Genomic DNA, 25166 nt, shown 5'->3' with positions numbered 1-25166 from the left:
CTAGGTACCTCCAGTAAGCGCCACAGAGCTGCGTTGCAGAGAGGTGTAAAAAGTGGCACGGACTGGACCACCTCTCTGCAACGCAGCTCAGTGGTGCTTACTGGAAGCACCTGGTGGGCTAGTTAACCCCCAGGGGCCCTCAGGATTGAAGGGGTATTATTTCCCCAACTTAAAACGCGCCATAGGGCGTGTTTGCACACGTCACCTCAAGCCCCGTCCCCTCCCCTCCCCACTGTGCAAACACGCCCTGTGGCCGTTTTTTAAGTTGGGAGATTAAGTCCCCTTGAATCCTGAGGATCCCTAAGGGCAAAATAGCCCACTAGGTACGTCCAGTAAGCGCCATTGCAGAGAGGTGTAAAAAGGGGCACAGCCTGCACCACCTCTCTGCAACGCAGAGCAGTGGTGCTTACTGGAAGCACCTGGTGGGCTAGTTGGCCCCCAGGGGCCCTCAGGATTGAAGGGGAATTATTTCCCCAACTTAAAACGCGCCATAGGGCGTGTTTGCACACGTCACCTCAGGCCCCGTCCCCTCCCTTCCCCACTGTGCAAACACGCCCTGTGGCCGTTTTTTAAGTTGGGAGATTAAGTCCCCTTGAATCCTGAGGATCCCTAGGGGCAAAATAGCCCACTAGGTACGTCCAGTAAGCGCCATTGCAAAGAGGTGTAAAAAGGGGCCCAGCCTGCACCACCTCTCTGCAATGCAGCTCAGTGGCGCTTACTGGAAGCACCTGGTGGGCTAGTTAGCCCCCAGGGGCCCTCAGGATTGAAGGGGAATTATTTCCCCAACTTAAAACGTGCCTTAGGGCGTGTTTGCACACGTCACCTCAGGCCCTGTCCCCTCCCTTCCCCACTGTGCAAACACGCCCTGTGGCTGTTTTTTAAGTTGGGAGATTAAGTCCCCTTGAATCCTGAGGATCCCTAGGGGCAAAATAGCCCACTAGGTACGTCCAGTAAGCGCCATTGCAGAGAGGTGTAAAAAGGGGCACAGCCTGCACCACCTCTCTGCAAAGCAAAGCAGTGGCGCTTACTGGAAGCACCTGGTGGGCTAGTTGGACCCCAGGGTCCCTCAGGATTGAAAGGGAATTATTTCCCCAACTTAAAATGCACCACAGGGCGTGTTTGCACACGTCACCTCAGGCCCCGTCCCCTCCCTTCACCACTGTGTAAACACGCCCTGTGGCCGTTCTAAGTTGAAAGAATACGTCCCCTTGAATCCTAAGGGTCCCTAGGGTCAAACTAGCCCACTAGGTACCTCCAGTAAGCGCCAAGAGCTGCGTTGCATAGAGGGGAAAAAAGGGGCGTGGCCTCAGAACACCTGTCTGCAACGCAGCTCCCTGGCGCATACTGGAGATACCTGTTGGGCTAGTTGGCCCTCAGGGACCCTCGGTATTGAAGGGGAATTCATTCCCCAACTTACAACTGGCCAGGGGGCGCGTTTGCAGAGTGCTGCAAGGAGGGGGCGTGGCCTCCGGCGCGATGCCGGTCTTTTATTTATTTTATTTTTTTAAGAAGGAGGGCTGTGTGGCCCCAACTTCTTTTTCTAATTTACTGGCCCTGGAGACCCCATCCCCCAGGGCCTGCACCCTAACTTTTTTTGTTGAAAAAAATACATTTGGCCCTCCCAAGGCCTTAATCGGCCCCGAGGACCCCAACCCCCGGGTCATGGCCTTTTTTTTTTTTTACTTCTTTAGGAGGGGGCTGCGTTGCCCCCCTCCTCAGGCCACTTATGGCCCCAGGGACCCCATCCCCCGGGGCCAGCCTTTGCTTTTTATTATTTTTAAAAAATATATATTTATAGAAACACCTAGGACATGCTGGACAAACCCTATTTACCTATCACCATGACGATTTGCGTGATATTCATTAAAAGGCGACTATGCATAGAATGAATCCACATGGAATGTATTTACACCGCTAGTGAAGCTCTGACGTGTCCGACGCCCTACCGTGCCTAATCCCGGTGCCCCCGCCGGTGGGTACTCTCCAAGTAGACACCCTTGGCGTTTATTTATACAAACATGGGTAGCTATTGACGGGCACATTTAATATACACGCACACCAAGCCATTCAAAGGGGATTCGACAAAAATTCGACCAAACTATGCAAGAAACCCCCCTAACGGTTAATAAAACACACATCCACCGCCGCATGTATAATACTTTTTATTTTACTCTCTGGAAAGGAGACGAACCTCACTTGAGAGTCACAGTGTGCTCCTGGCTGAGCCCAATGCTGTTTTACACCCACCAGTGCCCGCCGAGTGCCTCACACCTCTGTGTTGTATTTCACCAGCTAGTGCGTATGCTATGACACTCTCTAGCCCATGTGCACTGTAACACCACCCCGTGAATATGTCATGCCACACTTGCCTTCACACGGGTTATATTGCCCCATCTAACTTGCCTTCCTCAATGCCTATGTTATAACGCACAGTGCTATGCCATACATATTACAATCTGGGATCCATATCTTTGTCACAGTGCATATGCAACGTTACACTCCCCAGCACATATTTTATATTACAACTTTAGAGACTAGTTGGGTTACACAACACTGCCCTGTGCATATTACACTCCAAGGCGCATATCGCATAGCACACACTAGTGCCTGTGCTATCTTGCGCTCTCCAATGAATCTGTCATTGCGCACAATGTATTGCATATTATATTTCACGCCCCGGTTCATCTTATATCACACTTTTTGGTTCATAGTTTATACCATATATCTAGTTTTCATTTTCAATCGTGCTCCCAGGACTATGTTCTATATAACACTGCGTCCACCTACCCTTTTCACGGGCATTACATTTTGCGATGGGGTGGAGGGTCAGGTGGTGTTTCTGCCAAGTGAGCCCGGAGTCACAGTCACAAACGTCCTCTTCTTCCTGAATAAAAGTGAGATTATGCTGCATACTTGTTCATATTTTAAGTAGTTCGCACAGACACACATTTTAAAAACAATAAAGTTCCTAATACCCACCTTCTCTGAACAGTTAGCTTGTTGTCCCATCCACCTCCTCCCTATCCTCTGTTGTCTGAATCCACGGACTAGCCTCCTCCCTCCTGCCATGCATGGTCTGATGTGCTGCCACTGCCCTCCATTTAGCATGATGTACCAGTCCACTCCTCCTGCCCTCCATTGCCCAATTCTATGGCCCATCATTGACCTCCTGCTTAGCCTCTGTGCTTAGCTTGCCGCCCCTATTCTCCTTCCCCCGCCCTCTTTGTGCATGCCCCTGCTCCATCCTTTTTGGCCACCATGTTCCATGGACCTGCCACTCCTATCTACTCTGAGTGTTCTGTTGAGCTGCACTCCCCTCACACCCTCCTAGCATTGTCAGATGACTGTAACCTGTCCCTGCCACCTCCACCCTGCCTGTCCACATGCCATGCCCCTATCCCCCATGCCCCTATCCCCTTCCTCCTGTCCTCCATGGTTCATTAGATGTGTCACACATTTGCCATAAATTCTGAATGTTAGTACTCTAGTTGCTCATTAGATCACTGTAGTAAAGCTACTGCTCACCAGGGAAGTCTGCTGCTGGTATTCAAAGTGCATGTTTCAGTCTGCATGTCAGAATTTTTTTATGAAATAGAAGAGGGTTTGAGAAGTCAAAATGTGCCCTAATTTTTCTTTCTGCGGCACCAATCATAATTTCTATGGCAAAATGAAGCCCCTCATTTTGTTCCTTTGTAAATTAAATGTTTTAAGTGTTACCACTTTATTCCAATCAAGATGGCTTCAGGTGTGCCATACTTTTGTCATAAGTAAGACTGTTAGCGCTCTAGTTGTTCGTTAGAACACTCTGGGACATTCTGTCATTGGGCTATACTTGGGCTACATCTGGGTGATATTTGGGCTACATTTGGGCTCTTTTGTCTCTGTTGGCCATTTTGGGAGACTTATTTGTTATGCTGTTTCCTAATTTCCTCATTTACTACAGTCTCCTCAGTAGGAAATACTTTCAGTTTTTTACTTTGATTCCATCAAGAAGGCATTCAGATGTGTCACACATTTGCCATAAATTCAGAATGTTAGCACTCTAGTTTCTTATTAGATCACTGTAGTAAAGCTACTGCTCACCAGGGAAGTCTGCTGCTGGTATTGAAAGTGCATGTTTCAGTCTGCATGTCAGAATTTTTTAATGAAATAGAAGAGGATTTGAGAAGTCACTCAAAATGTGCCCTAATTTTTCTTTCTGCAGCACTAATCATACTTTCTATGGCAAAATGAACCCCCTCGTTTTGTTCCTTTTTAAATTAAATGTTTTAAGAGTTACCACTTTATTCCAACCAAGATGGCTTCAGGTGTGCCATACGTTTGTCATAAGTAGGACTGTTAGCGCTCTAGTTGTTCTTTAGAACACTCTGGGAAGCTGCAGTAGAACACAAAGGAATCAACTGACAGTCTCTGCCCTTGTTGGATGTACATGTTTTACTGAGAATGTCAGACTTCATTCTCACATGACTGAGAAAGATAATGTGAATTTACAGAAAATATGCTCTCAGTTTAGCTTATAGATCACCTTCCAAACCTCTGTGGGAAAAGCATGACAAAATAGTTTTCTCTCAAACATGATTCATGATATCACAGCAGAAGGCTTTTTCACATGGTAAAATCACCATAGAACACACCACAATTCCTAAAATGAGTATGGTACCATCAACAAATGATTTATAATGTAACTAAAGTCTTAAAACCTTCTATTAAGTGCAATGCTTTTTAATGAGGTGCTATCATGTATATTGGTTCCAAGATGGCTGCCAACACTTCTTGGATGAAGTGCTGACAGCCAATCAGATCTCACGGTGAGATGTGTGGTTAGGCTCCGCCCAGATATATAAGTGATTTTACTTTTGATTTTCTCAGGAACTACTGAACAGATTGACACCATATATGCAAAAGGCACATGCCTGACCTGAGGACTACCTCTTTGCCAAATTTCAAGTAATTCTGTTCAGCCGTTCGGGCTGTACCTTCGACTAAAGGTCCTATGGGAAAATGCATGGGGAAAACGCTTTTTGGGACCCCCCTTTTTTCTCAGCCCCCGCTTGACGAATCACCCCGAGACTTTCAGGGTAGGAGCTGAGCGGAGCGCCCTATTAGTTTTGAAAATTTCACGAAGATAAGTCAACCGGCGCCAGTTATTCAAAATAGAATTTTCAGATTTCCTATGGAAACTCGGTCTTAACTATAACTATCTACTGGCGACCGCCAGTAGATAATTGACATGTATATATATATATCTATATATATATGCATATATATATATGCACATATAAATGTGGAAAGATATATGCATATATATATATTGACATATGTATACTTATATATCTTTATATATATGCATATATATGTATGCATGTATATAGTGAGTGTGTAGGCCTCCTTTTGTTCGAGTCTCTTGGTTGGGAGCAGTCAGGAGCCTCAGACCTGATGCAAATGCAGCAGGGAAAACACAAACTCACACTTTGTTAGCACTTCACACATACTTAAGAAAGGCAGCTTGTGGACAATGACACAAGCCAATGAAAAATATGGGCAGAGAGTGGGCAGAGCTTCAAGTCCATAGCTGAATACAGCATGCCTCGCAGAGCAGCGCAAGTACTGCCCAGGCTCGACTTAAAAACAGTATTTGATGCCCAAAGGCCTCAGCTAAGAAGATTATAGGAGCAATTGGCTCTCCACTTGCTTACAATTGACAGTACGGATTATAAACTTTAAAGAGAGGTTTATCTTGCACAGAGGCACCACATAGAAATGACCCATCACTAATCTCCTCAGCAAGCAACATTACTGGCATCGCACCAAAACCAACTTGAAAAGGAGAAGCCAACAAGAGGAGATCACTTCACTTCCCATCATTCATCTGCACAGGAAGTGACATCACTTCCTGCCTTCTCCTTACTTCATTCAACTCCCCTGGGCACCCCAGCAAAGCGCAGACTCAGACAAAAGCACTGACTGTTTGTGCCAGAAACCCCTGTGCGTCACCCAGCCCCGCATACCATCAACCCCCACACCAAGATACAGACAAGCCAGACACTCGCATAGCATTGGCGCTACACATACACAACCTTGTACACGCCCCACTAACTACTGCACACACCTCTTTAACTACAGAACACACATTCCAACTCATACTCATCAACGCTCACTCAGCATACTCCATGCACCAGACGTCGCAGATCGCATCAGCTATGACAAGCTTGACACCCTCCTCATCACAAAAACATGGCGCACACCCACATCATCACACATCCTAGGAACCATCTCCACACAAGCTACAGCAGCCGTCGTGTGGACTGTGCACAAAAGAAGGGAGGAGGCTTCGCTATCATCCGTAAATCATCCTCAAAAACACAAGAGACACCCTCACTTACCTCATCGACACAGTCAACACGGTACAACACATCGCTCAACCAACACCTTCAAACGCCACAACTATGACCTCGTCTTCTCAATAGCACCAGCAATCTAACGCAAACCACACATGCTCCGAACCAGACCACCTCACCCTCTCTATCTCCCTTCTCAGCATCTATCAACAACAGACTGCCTAGTCTGCAGTGGTTTCTGCATCCTGGTGCAAGAGAGCGCCTCATGGCAGCAGAGTTCAGCCACACAGGCACCTGGGGAGGATGTGGCCTAACACCCAGAGAGGACGACTTCGGAGCGGAGGATCAAGTAGGTTCGAGTCTCGGCAATGACTCTAAACATCCTGCGATTCTGGCCAAATCACCTATTCCCCCCCTGCCGAGCAAAGATGAATGTGTCTTTGTGTAAAACAACTGGTGCTCATGTAAAGCGCTCCGATACCCTCGGGTCGAGGTCGAGCTATAGAACACTGCAAATGTAGCGCCAAGAAGCAGGAGCAGACAGCGCTTGTCCTGCCAGTCTCATAGACGTGCGTTCTGTCCAGTTTATAACATATCCCAGCAGGAGGCGCTCTGCAGCCCTGACCCCTTCCCTCCATCACCAGGGACCGTCACCAGGGGGTGGGGGGCACTCACTCTATTCTTGAAGGATGGGCAGTGGCAGGGGCGCCGGACAGTGCTCTCATGCCCACAGCCCCTGTTCTTGCCCTCATCGCATGGTTAATACCTGGTCTGCAGTGGTTTCTACTTTCTGGTGCAAGAGAGCACCTCTTGGCAGCAGAGTTCAGCTGCACAGGCACCTGGGGAGGATGTGGCCTAACACCCAGAGCAGACGACTTTGGAGCGGAGGATCGGGTAGGGTCGAGTCTCGGCAATAACTCTAAACATCCTGTGATTCTGGCCAAATCACCTATTCCCCCCCCGCCGAGCAAAGATGAATGTGTCCTCGTGTAACACAACTGGTGCTCATGTAAAGTGCTCCGATACCCATGGGTCGAGGTCGCGCTATAGTAAACTGCAAATGTAGTGCCAAGAAGCAGGAGCAGACAGCGCTTGTCCTGCCAGCCTCATAGACGTGCGCTCTGTCCAGTTTGTAACGTGTCCCAGCAGGATGCGCTCTGCAGCCCTGACCTCTGCCCTCCATCACCAGGGACCGTCACCAGGGGCGTGGGGGGCACTCACTCTATTCTTCAAGGGTGGACAGTGGCAGGGGCGCCGGACAGTGCTCTCATGCCCACAGCCCCTGTTCTTGCCCTCATCGCTTGGTTAATGCCTGGTCTGCAGTGGTTTCTACATCCTCCTGCAGGAGAGCGCCTCGTGGCAGCAGAGTTCAGCCGCACAGGCACCTGAGGAGGATGTGGCCTAACACTCAGAGAGGACGACTTTGGAGCAGAGGATCGGGTAGGTTCATGTTTCGGCAATGACTCTAAACATCTGGTGATTCTAGCCAAATCACCTATTCCCCCCTGCCGAGCAAAGATGAATGTGTCCTCGTGTAACACAACTGGTGCTCATGTAAAGCGCTCCCATACCCTCGGGTCGAGGTCGCGCTATAGAAAACTGCAAATGTAGCGCCAAGAAGCAGGAGCAGACAGCGCTTGTCTTGCCAGCCTCATAGACGTGTGCTCTGTCCAGTTTGTAACGTGTCCCGGCAGGAGGCACTCTGCAGCCCTGACATCTGCCCTTCATCACCAGGGAGCGTCACCAGTGGGGGGTGGGGGGGCACTCACTCTATTCTTGAAAGGTGGGCAGTGGCAGGGGTGCCGGACAGTGCTCTCATGCCCACAGCCCCTGTCCTAGCCCTCATCGCTTGGTTAACGCCTGGTCTGCAGCGGTTTCTACATCCTGGTGCAAGAGAGCGACTCATGGCAGCAGAGTTCAGCCGCACAGGCACCTGGGGAGGATGTGGCCTAACACCCAGAGCGGACGACTTCGGAGCAGAGGATCGGGTAGATTCGAGTCTCAGCAATGACTCTAAACATCCTGTGATTATGGCCAAATCACCTATTCCCCCCCTGCCGAGCAAAGATGAATGTATCCTCGTGTAACACAACTGGTGCTCATGTAAAGCGCTCCGATACCCTCAGGTCGAGGTCGCGCTATAGAAAACTGCAAATGTAGCGCCAAGAAGCAGGAGCAGACAGCGCTTGTCCTGCCAGCTTCATAGACGTGCGCTCTGTCCAGTTTGTAACATGTCCCAGCAGGAGGCGCTCTGCAGCCCTGACCTCTGCCCTCCATCACCAGGGCCTGTCACCAGGGTAGTGGGGGGCACTCACTCTATTATTCAAGGGTGGGCAGTGGCAGGGGCGCCGGACAGTGCTCTTATGCCCACAGCCCCTGTTCTTGCCCTCATCGCTTGGTTAACACCTGGTCTGCTGTGGTTTCTACATCCTGTGGCAAGAGAGCGCCTCGTGGCAGTAGAGTTCAGCCACACAGGCAACTGGGGAGGATGTGGCCTAACACCCAGAGCGGACGACTTCGGAGCGGAGGATCGGGTAGGTTCGAGTCTCGGCAATGACTCTAAACATCCTGTGATTCTGGCTAAATCACCAATTCCCCCCCTGCGAAGCACAGATGAATGTGTCCTCGTGTAACACAACTGGTGCTCAAGTAAAGCGCTCCGATACCCTAGGGTCGAGGTCGCGCTATAGAAAACTGCAAATGTAGCGCCAAGAAGCAGGAGCAGGCAGCACTTGTCCTGCCAACCTCATAGACGTGTGTTCTGTCCAGTGTGAGGGAGAGAGGGTGGGCACACAGCTCATGTGCCCCTACAGCTCTAACTCAGTTGTGCGCCCTTAAAATCACAAATGTATCAAGAATTGACAAACCCAACAGGCGGGGCTTTTGTTGCTTCTCTTTGTGTAATGCAAGCAGATGCCACAAAATTAAATCAAATCAAATGCAGGTGTCTAAACTTGGCTGCCGCACGCTTGCAATAAACATGTTTACATTATAAAACAATCACTGAGGCAGCTGCTTTACTAGTGGGGTTTTTAAATAGCAAGCCCTTTGGTTGCACGGGACATTGTATGATTATTTGAGAAGGAGACGAGAATAAATCAACACCAAACCCTCCGATCACAAGTGCTCTGAATACAGGGACCTCTGACGCGTCACTCACGGGACTTACTACAACAGCTTTAAAACAAGCGCTCGCCATGACGTAGACTTTTGGCTTTTTCGCCCGTCCACTTGGACGGCCTCGCCTGCTTTCCTTCTGAAGTAAAAGGTTTCTTATCTTTATGGGGCCATGTGTTTGGCCCCATAAAGTTAAGAAACCTTTTACTTCAGAAGGAAAGCAGGCGAGGCCGTCCAAGTGGGACGGCTCAAAAAGCAGAACGAAAACGTCACAACAAGCTCTTTTCCAATTGCTGGCCACTGTTTGGCATAAACGGTGACGCCAGCCAATGGAAAAGAGGGGCGGGGCTCAAAGCCCCTTACAGAATATACCTAAAAACATTAAATCTCACCAGCGAGACTACGCATGTGCGCAGCCCGCGCTAGCCGAGACCTAAAAATGAATTTTGGGGTGGGGGCTGCCCAGCATGGGCATGGCAATTCCCCCAACCCAAAATGGACTCAACAGTCTTTCTGACCTCCCCGGGGGCTGTTTTGAGGTGCTTACCTCCAATTTGCCCTCTTAGAGGGTCAGGGGGCAGAAAGCCCAATTCACATCAGGGAATGTTTTTGTTTAAAAAAATATATGGGTGGGAGCTGACTACCATGGGCATAGCCATGCCCTCACCTCAAAAAGTGCTCAACAGTCTTCCTGCTCCCTGGTAGGTGGTTGGGTCGGTTGAGTGTGATTACCCCAAATTTCTGACCCCCCCCCAGGGGGGACAGAAAGCCCAGTAGACACCAGGATATTATTAAAAAAAACATAGTGGTGACAGTCATTCTCCCCCAACAATCTGCCCCCCAGAGGGCAGAAAGCCCACTAGACACTAGGAGGAAAGGTGCATAGGGGTGGTGACTTCCCACCATCAGCATTGCCATGATCCCACTCAAAAGGAGACAGTCCAATATTCCCACCGACTAGATACCAGAGTCTGCATTCATGCAGTCTTTGCTTTGGGGGGAAGCACTCCCCCAGCATGGGATCATGGTCGCCCCCACCCCGTGGCCCAAAAGACTTTTTGCCCCCCAGGGGTGGGTAGAGGTATTTACCCAAAGCCACTAAACACCAACCATTTCAAAATAAAGCCACAACAAACAAAAGGAGGGTGAGGTGGTAATCTGGCATTGAGCCCTAACCCTGCCCCAGAAAGGGCAATAGTGTCTTTCTGCCCCCCCCCCGGGGCAGGTAAGAGGCTTGTTGGAAGCTTCCCCAAATATGCCCCCCATGGGGGGGTTAGAAAGTCCACCTAACTTCAAGGATTTTGCATTTAGAGCGAAATAAAGTGGTGCGGGTGTTGCCACTTGTGTGGCTGGGACTAGTTCCCATGACAAGAATGGATCAAACTGAGGTCAGTGGGAGTCAATGGGATGTGTAGGAGTTGATAGCATAAGAATCATGAGCTATCCAAATAATATTTTTTGCCCTGTTCCTCTCAGCTCTGCTCCTTCCTGGCATGTTCTGATCCTGGCCCTGTCTTTTATTGACCCTTCCTGGGTCTCCTGATTCTGCTAGTCTTCTTCATATGTACCTCTTGTCCTTCAAAGTGCTGGCTCTCCTAGTCTAGTGGTCTGGGCTTCTTGGTCCTGATTCTTTTTGTTTGGGTCCTTCTCAGCCTGGTCATTTTCGTCCTAGTTCTCCTGAATATCCAAGTCCATCCTTAGTCTTTCTAGCTTAAGCTTTTCTGGTCTGCCTGATCTTTGTCACCCTGGTCCTGCTACGCTGAGGCCCTGATTCTTCAGGTCTGCTTGAGTCTCCGGGCCCTGGTCCTAACATCATGGTCCTCCTGGCACTTCTAGTCCTGTTTCCAGTATTTTTGGTCATTATTGTTCTAATCCTCCTTGATGTGGTCCTGCTTCTCCTGGTATCCTTGGTACTGACCGCCTCATCTTCATTGCTTATTCTGGGCCCCTGGTTCCACAGCCCTCAGTCCTAAAGCTCTTAATGTTCCTAGTCCTCCATGATCTGATCCTGATAATCTTGTCCCTGACCCATGCGTTCTATGTCCTTGTGGCTCCATCACTAAGCATCTAAGCCTGAAACCCATGCTGTAACTAGGCACTCCTCTCGTAAATTACCCAGATTTTTTGCTTATTTGCCTCCTGATGTCACTTATCTTCTACCGCAGAAGTCCTATCACTACTTCTCACACAATTTGCCTCCCGCAAGTGTACCAAAGCTCTGTGACCCCTAGCAACAATTGCTTACTCTAAGTGCCTCCCTCTCTTTGTGGTCTAGATACCATCTATCTCTCTGCAGTCCATTTGTGCAGCTGCTTGTTGACTGCTTCTAGGTTGCAGAGCTGAAATAGTAAGCAAGCACAATCCCTTTTAAATTAAGCTAAAAACTAGCACAAGGCCTACCATAGGAAGCCTAAAATGAGCCAAACACTCAAAAAGCATCAAAAGAAGGATCATGGGCATTCTAAAAATAAAAATGTATTCTAAAAAATAAAAAAGTGAAGATGACATTTATGTAAAATGCAGTAAAGCCATGTTCATTATTCTTTACAAACAACCAAAAACTCTTTGACGGCACCAGAAAATAATTGTGCCATAATCTGAAGCTTCTGAAACAGAAGTATAATTCCTACATTTCTTATTTTAATATTATATTAACATAAATGTTTTTACTGTTTTTTCATCTGTAAACAAAGTAGCTTAATTCATGTACTTACCTTTGTATGTATCTTTGTATGTGCACTTACTTTCAACTGCTTCACACATTTTCCTACATCACCATTACAAGATGGATACCACTCTGCGCCTTGAGACCCTTGCGGGTGAGTAGTGCGCTATGAAAGTATCAATTTTACATTTACTCTGTTTCACCATGCATTTGATATATGATTGCATGTTGAAAGACATGTTAGCTGCTATTGACAGACATATCTAGATTATTATCCATGACAACATTAAAATCGCCTGTCATAATAATAGTTGTGAAATCTAATAATGTTGAAAAGATATTCTTTAGGGGTTGTATGTTCTCCACATTGGGGCCATAATACCTCACAAAAATATATCTACTGTCATCTAAATGTAGAGCCACAATTACCCACCTGCCCAAATTGTCTGATATACTCTCTTTTATACTTTCCTCTGCTTGCTTTTTTATCAATATAGCTAATCATTTAGTATTACACATTTGGTCCGAGCCCACCACCTGTTGCACCCACTTCTGTGTAGCAAACAATTCTGAGCATTCTATTTTAGTCAAATATGTCTCTTGTAACACTATTATCTGGGCTGCCAAATCCCTCAAGTATTGAAATATTCTTGCTCAAGTACATTTTATACGGATCCCATTGACATTCCAAGAAAGGATATGAACAGCTGAACAGTTTTTATCTCTCCACAGATCTAAGGGGCATTTATAACTAGTAATTACCTTTGACACTATGGTTTGGAAACCCCTATGTGCCAAGCAAGTTTCCTGAGGACTTTTTATTTCTATTTTTCACTTAATGCTCCTACCCAGTCTCCCCCCTTTACCTCTGCCTTCCCACTCCTGGAGAACCCTCCCATACTTCCCCATAGCCCTGAATCCCTTTGGGTGCTTGTCGGAAAGGGGGAAACACACACAAACCTTAACACAAGCCAAAGCAGACTCAATCAGCTCTTCTGCCTCCGTGTAAACCCTAAGGTTATGCTTTTTTTATTGTTATGCATTACCCTAAGGGTGTCTGGGAATTTAGACTGGGCAGTGGCTCCTAATCTCTTAAATTCATCAATTCTTTTCCCCAGCTCCCACTGTCTGCTCAGGGTTGCTCGAGAGACGTCTGACCTTATCTCAAAAGTCAAACTTTTTCTTTTTAGGGATTTTTGCTTCTGCGCCCTTACCAGAATCAGTTCTTTTATGGAGCATGTGAGGAAATTCACAAAAATTCTTCTGGGTTATCTCCTATTAGGATGTTTTCTAAATGACTAACGGTGGACTCTTTGTATGTCCTTGAGCAAGTCTTCCTCCACATACTCCAGACCCCACCTAGCTTGAGTAAATTAACAATAAAAACCTTGATGTCCTCACCGTCAATCCTTCTGGTACATTTAAAAATATTAGATTATTGCTTCTAGTACCATTCTCCAGAGACTCTATCTTGTCTTGGCATTCTCTTTCTCTTTGTTTCAAGCACCTTACCTCTTCTTTTTTTAGTGCTATTGCTGTATCTCTGGTACTGAGTTCTCCAGGACCTGGGTCCACAACACCAGAGAATCTAGTTTTTTAGCCAGCCCTTCACATACTTCTTTAATCTCTGATATGTTTCAGAGGTTGAGAACATGCATCTAACCTCAGCTGCTTAGGACTGCAACATCAACTCCACTGTGTTCATTGGGGCTGTAGGGTTTTGAGGTGCCCTTCCCATTGTGACCTGACTATCATTCAGCAACTGTACTCCTGACAGACTGGGGCCTTTGCTTGCTGCTGGGGATGAGAATGCCCCTGCTGCCTCTCCTGCATATTTCCTCGTCTGCCCTTCTGCCTTCCCCACCTCCATCTCTGCTAGGATTTGGTATCTGTTTGAGTCTGGTGGGGTTGTTCAACTTTCACTTGCTGGGCCTACTAGTACAGAAGACTGGCCTTCATTCCCCCTGGGTTTGCATGGAATAGCCACTCCCCCTCTAGTCATCGCTGTTTTGGGCAAAATCTTAAAAAAGGACCTGAGAAAGGGAATTATTTTTATTTACCATTTTAGCTGTGCTCCCTTAATGCTCCTCCTGCCCCCTTGTTGTGTTTCGATTTAGATGCCCGTACATAGTTTTCCCTAAATCATGTCCTTATATAGGCACAATTCGCATTGCCCCTATTTGGACATAGAATCCCAGTCCTTATTTAGGCATTAGCTATGTTATCCAAATACAGGCATGGTCACCTACATCCGTCCATCCCACATCACAACGAATTCTTAGAAACCAGATCCTTAAGCCAGCGGGACTTTCCCTAGCTAGGATTATTGATTTCTCCAAGAACTCATCTATTATGCATGAACTACTATTCCTTAAGGCTTCATCCATGACGTCTTCCTCTGCCCGACTTTACGTCAATGGGAACATTTCTAAACACCTTCTAAGTATAAATATACCTTCCTTTACCATGACAAACCACGGCACGGCTCAGCACGACTTGACTGCTCGGTACGCCTCTGCAAGATCGGAAGAGACCATATCCCGGCCTGATGCATTGACCAGACACTGTCATCCCTCCCTTCGCGGGGTGTTAGAGTTTGAGACCCGAAAAGAGATTCCCTCCTCTCTCATTCTAAGGTATGGAGCTGAAAACTAGAGGGACTCTTGGCATACAAACTTAGCTCATACCAACTATAGCTTAAACAGCACCTACTTCTTACCTCGTACTACACTTAGGTTAGGTAGACTGGGGTAGAACTATTTAGAAGCATCAGACGAGTATTCACTTTTTCGCCTGTGTTATTTATGTATGTGTATATGATTATATGTCATAGCTAAAAGACAATGCTATTGAAGTATTATTTCTTCTTACTGTTTACGCTGTGCGTATTATATCTTGCATACTGGCTAAAGATTGTAACAGTTCATATCTCTTACACGAGAAACAAGACTGTTCAAGAAATCCTTTTATTGAAACGCCTGTCTTTCCATTTCTGTGTAACTCTGAAGAAACTAAGCATGTACGATTGACTGAGTGAAACTGTTATCTAATGTTTGCACGATTCTGAGACAAGTTCCGATTCTAAGGGAAGCAAAGTTGTCATGTTTATGCGGTTGTCAGATACTAATCCCTTCTTTTTTATTCGCGAAGTTTCTAGTGACGTCTGAGTTAGCTGGCACACAAAGTAATTAAGTTTAATGTACTCGATAGGAGCATACTGACCTTAGTCCAATGCAAAAAACTATAGTGTATATTCCAATGCGCAGAGCCTATAAGGGAAATAGGAACTACACTACACCCTGTTGGCCCCAGAAGACAATGCTTTTGTTTCTAGGCTTAGCCTATCTGTCTCAAAGAAAGTAGTGTCGCCCACCCACCTGCCTCCTCTCATAGCTTTAAAGTTTACTGGCTCGGTGGGATTTTTAATCTTCCTCAGGGGGGCTTTGTGCAGATTTCTTGATGAGCTCCTCAAAGAATAACTATCCTTCTTCCCCTGTTCTTTTCCTTCAGTCCATTCCTCACTCTGTTTCACAGCAGGTCTATCTTTCACCTTTGTAGCTCCTGCCACTCCATCAAGGGCCATGCTTTTCTCCTCCTCCACCACAACTCGCTCACAGGTAAAAATGGCAATGCCCAATTTCGGTTGTCCAACCTCAAGGATACGCTGCATACATTGCCCTTCCTCCCCAAACTCTGACCGCAGGGCAAGCAGTGTACCGGTGCTGCTGCTATCTCCCTTTCCTCGGAGGGAGATCCTTGCCTCTGCCTTATGGCCTTTCCTCAGCTCCAGCATGGCCCTCTTCCACTGCTCAACCTCGACATTGGCTGTGTCCATGTTGCCCGCCATAACATATAAAAAGTGTGTAAGGAGGGAGGGCTCACCTCGTCCACACCGTCTAGTGCTTCAATCTCACACCGTCACACTGATAAAAGGGAGCTGCAGAGTCCATTAACTCATTGTAAGGCCCACCGACGAGCACTCCCATGACCCGTTCCCTAGCTAGCCACAGCATTCTCTGGCCCTGTTCATCCTCCAACCCTGTTCAATGGGATTTTGCGCAATTTAGTGAATAAGGGCTGGAACGCACCCTGGATATACTTTCCATAATAAAAAATATGGACTTTCTTCCAGGATTGATTCATTTTTAGTGGATTAGGCATTAAGTTATGACATTCAGGGCATCTAACATGTAGTTACACACAGTTCAGACCACAAAGCAGTTATTTTGGAGGAGAAATTGGTCAATGGGCGAATTTTTAAGTGGTGGACTTAGACCATTCTCTCCTATTAGATCAAGAGGTGGTGCATAGGATGAAGAAAGACGTAGAGGAAGTGGTGTTTAGATCAGGAAGTCATACAGAGTGAAGTCGGGCAGGCAATCAGTGCATGCAAGAAGGGAAGAGCCGTAGGGCCGGATGGTCTCCCAAACAAATTTTTCAAGGTGTTGGGGGGCTCAACTGTACCTCTTATGACTAGGTTGTTTGAAGAAATTCTAGCGGATAGGACCCCTCTGCCACACTCATTGGGGGAGGCAACGATCACAATAAATTTAAAACCAGACAAAGACCCCACTTCTTTTGAATCTTATAATCCCATATCACTCTTGAATAGTGATGACAAAATCTTTGCAAACAGTTTAGCCAGAAGGCTGAGTGGGTTGTTGGGTGAACTAATCCTTGAAGATTAGAAATGCTTCATGAGGAGAGGATTCCTTCATTAGTTGAAAAATTAGTTGCTGAACTCAATAGATGTTCCCACAGATCTTAAAGTCCCACTCACTTTCTTAACATTTGGTGCCACTAAGGCTTTTGACAGGGTTAACTGATCTTACTTGAACGTAGTTCTGAAACCCTACAATCTGGGGTATAAGTTTCCAAGGGTTATTCAGAAGATTTATAAAACCCCCTTGTCTAGAATCCTTCTCAATGAAAGGGTAATGTAAGAATTTTTAAAAAGGAGCACAAGACAGGGCTGCCCATAATCCCATTTGTAGTTTAATCAGTATCTAGAATATCTGGCGTGGAAGCTTAGGATGGAAAGTGAAATAACCCCATTCAGATATGATAGCTGGTAAAAGAAAGTCTCGCTATACACTGATGGTTTGATGATCTACACAACAAATTTATGAATGGCACTCCAGACTATTGAGCAGCTGACTGAAGATTTTGGCAAAGTGCCAGGCTATGTGCTGAAACCCCAGAAGATGAAGATAATAGTTTGGAACTTTGAGGGAGGGGAACCAGCTTATATAAAAGGACAGGAAATATCTTGGAAATAAAATGACTCAAGACTCAGACAAGATTGCAGAATCCAATTTCAACAGAGTACTGGGAGATTAGCAAACTGCTGATGAGCTGGCCATATCTTCCATTAACAATATTTGGAAGAACAAACTTGATAAAAATTATCAAGTTGCCAAAATTCACCTTTCTTTTCAACAATATTCCCCTAAATGTAAGAAAGAATGGCCGGAGAAGCTGCAAGGGAAAGTAAATTCCTTTATTTGGAATCACAGGGGGCAAGGATCTCCTGGAAGGAGCTTTGCAGGAGGCATGATAGGGGAGGACTATAATTGCCAGGCTTCCAGTTGTATGCATGGGCATCTCAGCTGAAAAACAGCAGGTGCTTACTCTTGAGGAAAGGCCTGGGAGTTAGTCCTTTGCTTAAGGCAATTTTGAAAGAGGTGATAGTGGGAGAATCCATGTTTCTGTACAAATTTGGGAATGTAAAAGTCTATAAAAAGGTGACACTAAAGGTTCTACAGGAGATGGCTTTTACCTGGGCGCAGATAAGAGGGGTAATGGTGCTCCCATACTATAGTGGATTTGCACCGGTCTGGGCCTCGCCGGGCACCCCAGAATGTCTGGAGGACAAGTTAGCAAAACAGCTACACCAATCTGCTCTTCTGTCTAATCCTGATGGCAATAAGAAGCATTTGTAGAAATTGGATATCACAGTTAGTCCCCACCAAAGCCAAATGGTTAGACTCTGTCTTATATACTCTAAAAATGAATATGAATAATACTTCTGAAAGAAAATCTAGGATATGGGTATCACTGTGTATAGGGAAGGAGGGAAAGGTCCAGGGGGCGGAGAGAAATAAGAATATTTGAAAACTAGTTCAAACCTATGGCCTGACATTTGTTTCCAATCGTCCTATGATTGCACAGGATCTTGGAAAACTTGGATGGCATGGGGCAGATCCATAAGGGTCGCAATAGTCTTTCCAGCAATCTAAAAGGGGCATATTATCAAGGAGGGCATTAAAATTATCGCTGCTTTAGCGGCAGGAAACTGCCGCTAAAGCGGCGATAATAGGCTTGATAATATGCTGCAGAGAATTCCAATAGAAGCCCATGTTCTGGTGTGAACATGGGCTTCTATTGGAATTCTCTACAGCATATTATCAAGCCCATTATCGCCGCTTTAGCGGCAGTTTCCTATCGCTAAAGCGCCGATAATTTTAATGCCCTCCTTGATAATATGCCCCTAATTTCGTAAATCAGACGTAACGGCAGCACAAAGGAGATCTAAGTCAGCCGGAGGTGAACGAGGTGAATGAGGACAAAAAGAAAAAGATTGCCACCACTTTACTATTCCCCGAAGTCCCTTTTTTGTTCATGTCCACCTCAATAAAGGTCACCTTCACCCTATCTGGCCGCATGTTAAGTAGTACTTGAACTCTATAAAACAGCCTGATCCCGGAGTGAAGTTTCAGATAGTTAGTCGGCCGCAAGTCTAACAGCAAATATTTGGCGCTATTTTTCCAGCCACTTGATAAATAGCACAGATTATGTGCTTAGTTCTGTGACCGCCGGATAAATAGCCACTTCCTTAAACAAAAAAAGAATCATCCAAGCTTATGAAATATTGCCTGATTTGTATGCCTGCATAGTGCCTCGAGCAACTGACATTTTGCTCAGTCAGTAACATTTAATAATTGTGGAATCACATATACTGCCTGAATGGTCAAAGTGTGCAATGTTCAAAGCAATTGCCATTCTTTGCTGTTTATGAAACATTACCTTTCGTCAGACACATCATCCTAGCAAGATTGCGAAATTACAAAATGTTCCGTGAACATGACATATTTCAATGTTATTTCCCAAGTCGTTCAACTTCAAATGCAGAATGTTCTAAGCAAACAACATACTAAAAAATTTAGTAATTTTGCACAAAGTAATAAACACGACATACTTCACAGTTCGTGCAATTGAATTTCTTAGAAAGCCACTCACATAGCATATTGTGCAGCTTCTGAAAATGCACACTATCACGAACAATGTGGATGGTTTGCAAAGTTGCTTAATTCACCAGGCACACCGTCGCTCGCTGCTTGGAATTTACAAATAATGCAGGTACTCCCAGGAAGTTGTCAATGATACAGTTTTCCACGAATCATCTCATGTATTATTAATTCCCATTTCTTTCTTAACGGTTTTTCCTAATGCGGGAGCTTTATAAGGTTTAATTGGAAGCAAATATCTATTCCTTCGTTTTGCTGTTTGGGTTTCAATAAATCTTCCTTTCTTATGTTTGCAGCTCTATTGTTGTTCCTTTGACAACTTTACATAGAAATATATCCCTTTCTTTAAATCTAGCATACATCTTTTGATGGTCCATCTCACATTTCACCTCTTCTGGTATATTGTCTTGAATCTTAATATATGAGAATAAGGTAGGTGATTATTTAGAAATTTGTCGTGAAAACTTTTGTTGTAGAGCAAAGTATTCTTATTTGTAAATTTCCTCCAGCGGTGCCTCTTGCGCTTATAACTAAAGCACTCCTCTCAGGCCGCTCGGTGCAGGGCTTCCACAGCTCCCGAGCGATGGACCAATCAGGTCGCGGCTCCCTCGACGTGCCCCCAGTGACGATGTTAGATGTCACCGGAGTCAGCCACTCGCAGCGCGGCTCCTCCGACCAAGCCTCCACCAGCAACCAATCAGGTCGCGGCCTCCTCGTTCTCTCCTCCGCGGCTTCGCAGAGCGGGGAAGTGCAGCTTCTGATCAGTTTCGGGCCCCAGGGCCGCTGCGGTGAATCGCGGGCAGGGTATTCTACAGCACCCCGTGTCAGCGGGTCGATCGTGACGCCACCAAGCCTCACAGCGGCTCGGTTAGCACGGGGGACGCCCACAATCCTGCGGCCACAGCAATACACGTGCCGATGAGCACGTCGGTCTTCTCAATGTGGCAACCGGTGTCAGACCCAGATCAGCGCAGCACTCTCCAGCAAAACTGTGAGCAGCCAGCGCACTTCCCGGGGCAGATGCTTGGAAACTTGGTAGAAACAGCCCACGGTCCTTGCAGCACACAGCAGCACAGGGGGGACACAGCAGAGTCTTAAAGTCTTGGCAACCTTTCTGTCCCTGGGTTGCAAAACAGGAGGCCAGCTCTTCTCAGGCCCTTGGAGATTCAAAGTTGAAGACACAGCACACTGTCAAGTAGGCAGGGTCACAGCACACAGCACACAGCAAGGCCCCTTCTCCTCCTCAGCTTCAGTTGCACAGCAGAACAGGTCAGCCCTTAGAGCACACAGCAAGGCAATCTTCCTTCAGTCCTTCAGCAGTCCGTCTTTCAGCAGAGGTTCCTCTTGATTGTAGAATCTAAAAATCTGTTGTCAGGGGTCCTGCACTTATACCCCTAAAAGTCTTTGAAGTCTTTGTGCAAGTGGGTCCTGAGCCCGGTCTGATCCAGTTCTGGGTGTTGCTGGAGCACTTTGTTTTCCTGGCTTCTGCTTTCTTTTCAGAGTGAGGGGCAGAGTCGTCAGCCACCCAGCAGGAGGTGGAGCCAGCAGTGTGGCAGGCAGGCACAGCCCTATTCACTCCCAGGTGCTATCTCCTCCCTCCACTCTACTTGCAAATGTCGTCATTCAGCAAAGGGCTGACTCAGCCAACCTCCTGGGGGGATCCCCAGCCCCTGTCACTCTCAAACCAGACAGTCAATCCACAAGCATGCCCAGGCACACAGAAGGGTCAGACAAGAGAACAGCTACTCTCTAAAAAGTACTGCTCTCTAAAAGATGTGTTATTAAATGCTGAGCTCAGGGATATCAAACACTCATGTCTTATCTTGTTCCTATGAGAAGATAGGCTGATAGCCATTGGCACCAGCCTCCCCCATGTTAGCCTATGGAGCAAGATAACCTTGCAGCAGTGAACACACAAAATGGCCGTTGTTCACTACCAGAGCATGTTACCTGCACTAGTACATGCTCTACCTTTTACATACACTGCACCCTGCCCAGGGGGGTACCTTGGGCCTTCCATAGGGATGACTGACGTGTACAAAAAGGGAAGGGGTAGGCCCGGCCAGTGTGGACACTGGCCAGGAGGACATGGCAGTCCGGGGACTGCAGGCAGGCCTGAGACACCATTTTAGGGCTACACAGGTGGGTGGCGCAATCAGCGCTGCAGACCCACTAGTAGCATCTGTCATCACCAGCCCTGGCACACACAGTGCACTTTACTAGGGACTTCATGGTGATACAGATATGCCAATCAGGTATATCCAATCAATATGATATTTTACACAGGGAGCACTTACACTCTGGCGCTGATTAGCAGTGGCAGAGTGTCCAAAGCATCTAAACCAGCAAAAACGAAATCCAGCACAGCATCAAAAATCCAGGTAGTAGAGGCAAAAGATAGGGGAAAACCCACGCCAAGGATGTCAGGTCTAACAGCAACAAACGAATTCCTGAAAACATTACTTTTCGTATGACACACACTATACACAAGAGTGTGAGAAAATAGCTAATAGGCCGATTTATAACATGGCAGACAGATTGTACTCCGTCAGGGCGATGGAATACCCGTCTGCCAAACTTAGGGGCATATTAGCAAGGGTTTCATCGCCGCTAAAGCGGCGATAATTCTATCGCCCTATCAGCAAGCTGTCGCTAACAGCAGTTAGTGACAGCTTTCTGACGAAAGCGACCGTTTTGGGTGCCGCTTTGCATGTCAGCGATATTTATCGCTAATGACATGCAAAGTAGGCGTTCCCGACCAACAGACTTGGTAAACAGCCGCTAACAGGCCTATCGCCTATTAGCAAGAATGCCCTGGCTCCGGTTAGCGACGTGAAAAGTCACGCTAACCGGGGTTATCGCCGTTTTTTTAACACCTGCTATTTTCCTGACTTAACCATATCTAGCATGGGGGCTGGATTATGCTGATACGACCACAGGGTCGTATCAGCAAGGTTTTCCCCTTTCCCCATGCAACATCGCTGGTTTTGTCGCAATGTAGGCCCTTCCCTCCCACTATCGCTGGAATATTCATCGCCATAACGCTAATTGTTGCTAATACAGCGTTAGCGTGGCGATATATTCCAGTGATAGCTGGCGATACAAAATTTCGCGCTATGCGCCCTCTGTGATATCTATCGCAGTTTGTTGCTAATATGGCCCTTAGAACTGTCCGTTAGCCTGATGGACATTTCTGCTATTCACAGGAACCACCCTCAAGACGGTTCTTGCAAATGTAATCAAACTTTGCCGTACTGCGCCATCAAACATGACAGAGCCATACAGTAAAGTTTCCAGAAATTATTTTGGAAACAAAACACCAAAATAGGTTTTTGTTTTTGAAAATAAAATAAGCAATTCCCCCCTCGCCATGGGAGCCATTCCATGGCGAGGGGGACATTTTGAGTTTCTTACAGCTCCTTACAGCAAGTATTAGCCTGGCTGTGACGGACAGTAAAAAATGGCTCTATGCCCACTTATCTAGATTCTCCTTACAACGTCGGGCTGTCAGAGGCATTTGGCCATAGCGAAGACGAAGTACTCTCTGCCATTGTCAAACTATAGTCCACCGGTCTATAAATTAGGTGGGCGAACCATTCTATTGGCGGGAAGCAAACTCCTCTGTTGCAATGGAGTATGCTTACAGCCAATATATAACTCAGGTCCTTAATGTCTTTCACTACTTTATTAATTCTGTCCATCCGCTCAGTAGTACCGGAGAGCATGTGTTTATATGACAAATTCTTGTTTGGAAGAATTTAAGCAATTTATAAAAAAATGTAAAGTTTTGTCTGATATCAAAAAGGGTACAATTTAAGAATCTGTAAAACTGAAAATTGTTGCATTCCTGAAATATATCCAAATCTGATAATTGAGAGATAATTAATGCTGTTTTCAGGAGTCTTATTACAGATTTTATTTTCATGGTACCAGAGAACACTTACTACTGGTGGTGGCTGGCAATTTTTCAAAGTGTGGGGCATGATGCTTTCCAGGGATTCACCACATTGTTTTTAAAAATTGCCTTGAGAGCGCCCAATCTGGTAAGAATTACCTTCATTGTTCTAACAGCATTTTGTTGTGGGTACCCCCTTATAGCAAGAATTACATTCAATATTCCAGTAACAGAAGTTTGCCATTGATACTGTCCATTTACCATGATGTAAAAATCTATCTCCAGTATTTCAGAAATGACATGGATGCCCTCTCTGAGGCCAAGAATTACCTCCAGTATGCCAGCAAGAGCATTTTGCCATAGGTGTCCCCTTATGTCGGGTATTTCAGGGTCTGTATTTTGGCTTGGGCGCCCTCTCTTATGGCAAAAGTCACCTCCAATGTCAAATGTGCACTTTACCATGAGTGCCCCATGCCAAGAATTTCTTCAAGTATGCAAGCACCAGAATTTTTCCACAGAGATCAACAATTACCTCTAGTATATCAGGGCCTGCATTTATGTCAAGAATTATCTCCAGTAGCCATTGGTAGCATGTTACCTTGGGTGCTACCATAAGCCCAGATAATGAGTATGCCATGACCAGCAGCAGACTCACAATCATAAAGTATGCAAACAAGCACGCCCATACTCATTCACACTTTCATTCAAACTCACTTCCTCTCACAATTCACTTTCTCCCCCCCTCACTCACTCTAACACACTGATAATCACACAAAAACATAATTGCACTGCCTGGTTCTCACTCTCACATAGAAACACATTTACAGATACTCAGCCTTTCACACTCACTGACTGAGCACTTGTGAAACTGTGTCTGCTGCACCACTGATATGTACACCCTGACTCATTCCTACGCTATCCAACAATCTCTAATCACTAACTCCTTCTAACACACTCATACTCCTTCACTCACTCCCTTGCACTCACACTTATTCATACACTCTCTCAATCTCAGATTGCCACTCACTTTCCCTCTCATTGACATTGTCATACACACTCACATTCCCAATCACTCACAAACACATACAAACACAGCACAGAGAAACAACATTCTTTTCTTTTACTTATCTTACTTCCTTTGCTGGCAACTCGGAGGAATCTGTTTTTGAACATAAGAACCAGCAAGCCATGATTCCCAATGTTTATAAGCGTTTCATTGTCCATGTTACTAAAATGCTTTACACTACTATCGCTATCAATACCTGCCACCCGAGCATGCCTTTTACTTATAGAGCACTGTGCGTTGCCTTTGGTTACATCAGAAAAGCAGTCTGAATGCTGTTACAATGGGGACCATTAGAGTTGATTTGGTACAAGAACTGCCCTAGTCCAATAATAATCAGTCACTACCCCCATTTATTTGGAGTTCAGTTGTAGGTGACGTGCAAATTTTAATTTTCCATACCTTCTCTAAAACTCATATAATGTTGCTCAGCCTTCAGAATGGATTTAGTGCATTTCACAGCTAGGCTCTGTTAGCTAGTTAGACACTTAAGCCACACTTGACAGTTCATCTTTAGTTTGTGATGAAAGGAGGTTAAGGTGGATGTATCTGATTCAAAATAATGTGAGGAGTAGGTAAGGGAAAGGTTCTGAGTTGCTAGAGACATCCTCCAAATATTGTTTGAAATCAGTTAAGACAAAGAACCGATCTTTGCACTTTTGGTGAGTCGTACATGGGGCACAATCATTCAGAATAGTTACTCCTTAGTAAAGGTTGAAATTCCAACACTTTTGTTTTGAGGCACCACTAATGCCTTTGATGATGTGTTAATGCATAGCGTAGTGTACAAAGAGTGACTAAGGACATGCAGTGCCACATATGAGGTAGACTCAAATGGAAG

General features: G+C 46.1%; 1 protein-coding gene across 2 annotated transcripts in view; it reads right to left on the bottom strand.

Moving 5' to 3' along the window:
- Nucleotides 1–25166, bottom strand: part of LOC146860908 (uncharacterized) — an 850962-nt gene that overhangs the window by 304670 nt on the left and 521126 nt on the right. The gene's annotated exons all lie outside the window — the stretch shown is intronic.

This window comes from Triturus cristatus, chromosome 3_1 (assembly GCF_964204655.1).
Source record: "Triturus cristatus chromosome 3_1, aTriCri1.1, whole genome shotgun sequence".
Classification (NCBI taxonomy): Eukaryota; Metazoa; Chordata; class Amphibia; order Caudata; family Salamandridae; genus Triturus; species Triturus cristatus.
This window is presented reverse-complemented; position numbering and strand designations above follow the sequence as displayed.